Source organism: Cervus elaphus, chromosome 32 (assembly GCF_910594005.1).
Source record: "Cervus elaphus chromosome 32, mCerEla1.1, whole genome shotgun sequence".
Lineage (NCBI taxonomy): Eukaryota > Metazoa > Chordata > Mammalia > Artiodactyla > Cervidae > Cervus > Cervus elaphus.
Window position 1 is genome coordinate 23,184,341 of NC_057846.1, and position 7,344 is coordinate 23,191,684.

At 49.9% G+C, this 7,344-nt stretch overlaps 1 long non-coding RNA gene across 1 annotated transcript; it reads left to right on the top strand.

Moving 5' to 3' along the window:
* Positions 1 to 4,670: 4,670 nt before the first annotated feature.
* LOC122687957 lies at positions 4,671 to 6,335 on the top strand. The gene is made up of 3 exons (XR_006339279.1): positions 4,671 to 4,758; positions 5,200 to 5,338; positions 6,244 to 6,335. It is a non-coding gene; the product is annotated as an uncharacterized LOC122687957 (long non-coding RNA).
* The last annotated feature ends 1,009 nt before the right edge of the window (positions 6,336 to 7,344 follow it).

Consider the following 7,344-nt stretch of genomic DNA (forward strand, 5'->3'; position numbering starts at 1 on the left):
CAGCCGGAAGAGTTCGGGAAAGATCGAGAGGAGACACTACCTGTCCGTCCACTTCCCAGAATCCCTCTTGCTAGCATCCATCTTGGCTGAGCGATGCGTGCGCCACCAGGAAAGACTCTGAATTAGAATGATTGGCCAAAGACCACCCGGAAACTAATCCCATCACCATAAAACCCAAGACTGCGAGCCATGCGGCAGAGCAGTTCTCCTGGGTTCCCTTACCCTCCTGCTCTCCACCCGGGTGCCCTTTCCCAATAAAATCTCTTGCTTTGTCAGCATGCGTCTCCTCGGACAATTCATTTCCGAGTGTTAGACAAGAGCCCAGTTTCGGGCCCTGGAAGGGGTCCCCCTTCCTGCAACAAAACTACCATCTAATGGGATTGAACAGGGAGAAGACAGGTAACGATACCTAAAGAGTCTTTCCAAACCCAGATGGAAGGACTTCCTTCCCTGGTGGTCCAGTGGTTAGGACTCCGCGCTTCCACTGCAGGGGTGCCGTGTCCAATCCCTGGTCGGGGAACTAAGATCCTGCAAGCAGTGCTGAGTAGGGGAAGGGAGGAAGAGAAACCAACCCAGATGGAGCTCAAACAAAGAAGCAGATACTAGCTGAAACTGAAAAGCCTTGCTGTTATTATTAGTTGTTCTTATTATCTGCTTCCAACACCCTCCCTGACCAAGTTTTCTATCACTCAGTCACTGAATCATCATAGATTTATTGAATTTCCACCATGTGCTTGGTGCTGTTCTAGGGGCTACATAGCAATAAATAAAACAGACAATAACTCTGATCCTCAGGTTGCAGGGAGGAAGCCAATTCTGACTCCATGTTAAAACTGTTTCTTTGACTTGCTTTCTGTTGGCTTTTGTTATTATAATCATACAGAATGGCCTGCCTCAGAGAATCCTGCCCCTCTGCCTGACTGTTAAAGTGTCTTTGTTCAGAACCACGTCCACCTGTGGATGGCAGGAAGGAAGAAATTAACACATCCCCTGCCTGAGGCTTGCCATTCTAGGGGATATTTGCAAGATTAATGGCCTTTTTACTTTGCTTTCTCACCTCCCTCCATTTCTAATCTATAAAAGAACCTGGCATCCAGACCCCCAACACGATGGTTATTTTGAGGCACTAGCCTACCATCTTCTCCGTCTGCTGGCTCCCTCATTAAAGTGTCTCCCTTGCCTCAACACCCCGTCTCTCAGATTCACTATCCTGCGGCGAGCAGAGCAAGCTTGGGTTCAGTAACACAGTTTCGTTCTGGTTGCCGTAGATAGAAGTAAATATGTCAGATTACAGAAAGAGTGCCAAAGCAGAGGAGTAATGTGATTTTTGGTTAGATAATGAGGGAAGAGCTTCCTGAGGAGGTGACACTGGAAAAAGACATAGAAAAGGTACAAATAGGCCATGGTGATGCCTGGGGGAAGAACATCAGAGGCAGAAGAAACAGCAGTTATGATGGCCCTGAGGTTGGAGCATCGGAGGACCAGCAAGGAGCCAGCACGGCCAGAACAGAGTGAGTGAGGGGGCCCGGGCAGGAGGAAGTGAGGCTGTGGAGGGTGGCGGGAAGTGCATGGGATCATCGGCTTCATCGGACTCGGTAAGTATGCTGGCCTTTCACCCTGAGACAGATGGCAGCCAGGGACGGGTTTTGGGTAAGGGAGTGACATGATCTAACCTGCAGTTTTAAAAGAATGCCTTTGGCAGCTGCACCGAGGACAGATTAGGGCAGCAGGGGTGGGTGGAAGAGGATCAGCCCAGAAGCCACTGTGGTGACCTTCGGCAGGAGGCGCTGAGCGGACGGTGAGACGGGGCTGCATTCTAGAATCTAAAGATGGTGAAGGTGGAGCCTGTCTGCTTCCCTGGTGGACCAGCTGTCATTTGTGAGAGCAAGGGAGAGGCCCGGAATGACTCCGAGATTTTTGGCCTGAGGGAGTGGAAGGGTAGGTCTAAGATGTGAAAACTGGGATGTAGCTGAGAAAGACCAAAAGCTTGGCTTGAAGCAAGTAAAGTCTGAGAGGCCATGAGCCATCCAGAGGGGACGCCAGTGTGCCCATGAGTAGCCCATGAGTAGCCAGTGTGCCATGACTGTGGCAGGGACAGACTCTTCTGAGGCCTTCGAAGCCCTGAGTTCCTCGGTCACACACCTCTACCCAATTTCATCCCCACTCATTCCTCCCTCTTCCTGCTTATCCCTGCCCCTAAGACTTCTTCGGTGTTTTCCCTCATTTTTGGAAGTGAAGAAGTGAAGTCGCTCAGTCGTGTCCGACTCTTTGCAACCCCATGGACTGTAGCCCACCAGGCTCCTCCGTCCATGGGAATTTCCAAGCAAGGGTACAGGAGTGGGTTGCCATTTCCTTCTCCAGGGGAATCTTCCTGACCCAGGGATCAAACCTGGGTCTCCCACATTGCAGGCAGACGCTTTACCATCTGAGCCATCAATTCATTCCTTCCTGTCTGAATTCAAACCACCCTTCACATTTCATTTATTCATTCAACAAGCACCCCTCTAAGCCAGTCGCTGCACAGGCTGCGGTGGGGGCCCTGTGTCTCTCGAGAGCCTTTCCCTGCATCCTCACTGCTCACCTCTGCTTTCAGCTGCCAACTGAGCCCTCGCTGCCTGGCACCCTCCTGGCCTCCAGTCAGACACAGCCCCGACCGTCAAGAACAATGCGGGGCTGACTGTCCTGCTCCCTGATGAAGATGCTAGCTGTCCGTATCCAGCACCCATGGTACATGTTCGACGTGTCCTTGTGGGACTGAATTCACAGCTCTGGTTCCCTGGTTTGGTTTGCAGAGCCTTGGTCTCCGGGAGTACCTCTAGACCCAGCTGAAGCTCCCTCCACCTCTCTGGGGGTCTCTGCCACCGGTAAAGGCACAGGAGGGAGGAGGGGAAGGGGTAAAGCAAAGGGGAGGGAAGGGTCTCAGTGGTCACTGTTGGACCCTGGGCTTGCTCTTGTGCGCTGTGAGCCTTTGATTCTCTGGCTCATGCCCAGTCCTACTGCCTGAGCCCAGGTAATTCGCACCTCTCTGAGGAGGAGCTTTTGCGGTATTATATAGATAGCAGGGCTTTGCTCTCTAGCCAACTGGGCTTGGATTCTGCTTTGCCCCCTGCTAGCTTCAACAGCGAGCAACCGCTTAACTTTTATCATCCTCATCTTACCTCTACAGTGACAACCTCTTCGGTATGTATAGATCACAGATAGCACAGTGCCAGACATAGTGTGCCCAGGAAATGAATGCCATATGCCGTGATAGGGCCCATGGGGCCCTTCTCTGATTCCTGGGCTGACCATGCCAGTTCTAGGATGTTCAGTCCCTTGCCTCCTGACTTTGGCCAGTTCCAGAGGGCAAGGTCTGGAAGACTCTCAGGAGTGGGTCCAGCACGAGTTACCTGCCCCACAGACATGGACAATGGATGTGTCCCCGGGAAAACGAGGGATAAGGGAGCTTGGTACAGGAGAGTCACGAAGGAGTTATGTGGCCTCCCTGGGAACCTCAGCCTCCTGTTCCCCCGGGAGTTTGAAAGAGCGTGATGCCAGTCATCTCAGATGTGTGGAGAGTGAGAGGACTGGAGCCTCTCTCCCTCCTACTCTCAGAGAGAGTGCAATCACACACAAGGGCAGTCATCGCTAGGAGGACCAGCCACCAAGCTCCTGTGGAATACTGGTGTAGTTCCGAGGTCAGTCTACAGAGGCCACGTCAAGTGGAGTCCTCTATTCTCACCCAGCCTGGAGTATCGGAATGGCGGAGAAAGACGGAAGGGACTATGAACTGAAATTCCAGGAGAAGGATTCTCTGCAACTTCCTTCAGGGCACTTGATGGCATGTGCTCCTCATCCATCTCCGAGGCATCCAGTCCTCGAGTTGGAGATGAGGACACAGCCCAGAGCAATCGCCAGGGCAGAGCTCTGCTCAGAACCCACGTTTTCCAACTCCAAGACCAGTGTTCTTGCCGCACCTCTATCCTGCCACAGATATCCTCCTCAACCCTTCTTCCCACATGACAAGCATCAGTGACCACCCACCTCATTGACAGATCCCATATTTTATGCCCTGCTTTTTACAAAGGATGACACATTACACTGGTGAAGTGCCCATTTTCTGTGGTGCTAGTGGTAAAGAATCTGCCTGCCAATGCAGCAGACACCCAGGTTCGACCCCTGGGTTGGGAAGATCCCCTGAAGAAGGAAATGGCAATCCAGTTCAGTATTCTTGCCCTGGAGAATTCCATGGACAAAGAAGCCTGGAGGGTTACAGTCCATGGGGTCGCAAAGAGATGGGCACAACTGAGTACTTGTCAGCTGTCAGCATGAAGAACTCAAAGCCTAGCCATGGGAGACTCTTGGGGGGCTGTGGCTTTCCTTTGCTCGAGTTCTCCAATATGCAACTGCCAAATCTTCATAAATACAGCTGCTTTCCCCAGACTGGCAGGAGCTAATTCGAACTTCATATTCCTTTACCCTTCCTTTCATTTGTTTTTTAGGTAAAGGGTGAAGTCTCCAGCTCTGCAGAACTCCTAACAGATAAATAATCAGTATAAAGGGGCACTGGGCTGAAGGTCAGTGCCAAGTTCTGTCTGATCAGCAGAACTTATCTTTGCACCACCCCCTTTAAATGTCCTAAATCTGCAGACTCAGCCTCAGTCTGGCCTCCGGGGCCGATCCTGTCCAGAGTTTAGGGGCCCGAACACCTTCTCCTGGCCCCTGTCTGCTGTGCTCCCACTTTACCCCCCAAAGTGGACTCCATTTTGGACTTGATTGGTGGGTTCCTACCCTATTTCTTAAACTTGAATATCCATGCACCAAGTGGCTGTATAAATATCCATGTACGAGTCTTGCCAAGCACTTCAGTCCTTATGGGACTGAGTTTCTAAGTGTCAGAGACCCTCCCAGGGACAGGAAAACTGTTCTTGGAAATGGGCAACATGCCTAGGTCCTGCTGCCTGCCACTAGGGCACCAAATACCACCTGCCTGCAAGGTCTCCCAAGAGCACCTGCTCCCAGCTTCTTGGGCGCCAACAGCTGTCCGTTAGTTATACTACCTCTTTCTGTAGCCACAGCCCTTAGAGACCTCATTCTGTTTCCCAGACTGTCCCTGCTCTTAGCCAAGGCCTCTCCATGTGTGTGTTCCAGGTGCCTGTCCCATTCGGGTCGGGACAACTAGTTCCAGGTTCTGATCCTGATCTTTTTCCCACCCGACAGGTAACCAGGTCCTGCAAGCCGTGCCCCAAGACTGGAGAGTTCAGAGAAAGGGATCTAGTCCAGGCTCTTCTGCTAATTGGCTAAGTAGCCCCAGGCAAATCACATGGTCTCCCAGAGCTCCCTCCTCAAACTCAGAACGGTAAAGATTGAAGTGCCAAAATAGGGGAGGCATGGGGGGGAGTGTTTAGAACTCCCCTGGATCCTCTGCAATTTGAGGATTTTGCTAATTCCTCATTTGCACAATTAATTTATACCACGAATAAGATGAAAGGCCTTTGTTCTCAATGGGCAAATGCACACTGTGATGGTTAAATTTGTGCGTCAGTCTGACTGGGCTTAGGGATGCCCAGATGGCTGGCAAAACACTATTTCTGGGTGTGACAGAAGTGTGTGTCTTCTGCAAGTGTGTCTCCAGGGAAGACTAGCATTTGACTAGGTAGTCTGAGTAAAGATGATTTCCCTCACTAACGGGCATTAACCACTCTGTTGAGGGCCTGAGTAGAACAACCACCACCAAAACCAGGAAGGGCATATTTGCTGTCTCTGATTGAGCAGGGGCATCATTGCCTGCCCTTGGACACTGGTGCTCCTAATTCTTGGACCTTTGGACCAGCTGACCCGTAATTCTCAGCCTCCATAACCACACAAGTCAATTTCTTGAACAAATTTCTTTATCTATCTATATGCATATATTCTTTTTCTATGAAGAACTCTAACATAACACCCTTGCTTTATGCCCAATTCTGGTATGTTTAAAATAAAACAGAGAAGCTCAGTTGCCATAGGCTGCCAGCCATGACCATCCTTAAGGGAGCATGAGGCCCAGGAGAAGTGATATAGCTACAGGGATGGGTGCTCATTACTCTCTGCCCTACCCAGGTCTTGACTGAGACTCATTTTTTTTAATTTTTATTTTTAATTGGAGGATAATTGCTTATAATGTTGTGTTGGTTTCTTCTGTGCAACATGAAACAGTTATAAGCATATATATACATGGAATCTAGAAAAATGATACTAAGGTTGATCTTTAACTTGGCCCTCCAGGTAGCTGGATCAGTCAGTCACAAGGCAGAATGCAGTGTTCTCACAGTAGAACCCACTGGTCTCCTTCCCTGGAGCAAGTCCCACTGTGCAACCACTCCCCACAAATCTGTGAACTCAGGTAAAATCTGTGCACGCTAGAGACAGCCTGGGGAAAGAGAGGCTGGCCTCCAAGGGCAAGATCCTGCGTGGTGGTGAGAGGGTAACAGGCAGGAAGGCCAGGGGTCTCCAAATGGAGGAAATAGGCTGCAAGTGCCAGACATTTTTCTCTCTCTTAAGTGGCAGGAGGAAACAAACTGGTGATATTTTTTCCTTCTCTATACAAATTTAAAAGGAGGTTTATCTTAAAATGCTGTGTTGCCATGACACCTGGTTTCACCTGAAGCTGACTATTCTCAAACCTTGAGTTAACCAATACATTTTTTCTTATGGAAATGTGTGTCTTAAGCTACATTAATGTACCCCAGACTCTGTCTTCAAGTTCCACCAAATGGCTCAGAACCTACTTGACAAACCAGTATGTTATACTCAGATATTGTTCCCCTAATCTATGTAAACAAAACTATTTGTATGATAATCTGCCCTTCTACAAGATTCAAGTCAATAGTTTTATGGCCTGGGATGAATCATCTGGTGCCAAGATTATCACAAAATGCAATTTATGGATGAGGGCCCTGGTGCCATTCTGAGTTTTAAGACATTCCTTTCTTTTCATTAACAGACTACTAGTGACTATATAACATCCAGCTGAAGACTAGCAGGGGGCACTCTTTCTGCCCCCTTCTGATGCCTATGTCAGAAGCTTTCTCTATCTCCTCTATACTTTAATAAAACTTTATTACACAAAAGCTCTGAGCGATCCAGCCTCGTCTCTGGCCCCGGATTGGATTCATCTCCTCCGGAGGCCAAGAACCCCGGGGTCTTATTGTTCAGCAGCAACCTTTCAGTGGAGGTATGGAAGAAGAGACTCTTCTGTCCAGGGCCCTCCCCTGGGCTGTGCACCTGGGAACTTCAGGCGTTTTCCGGCCCCTCCTGCCCCCCATGTGACCTCCACAAGACACTTTCTATCTATCAAGACAAGTCCTCTCCTAGGTCCTTGGTGTG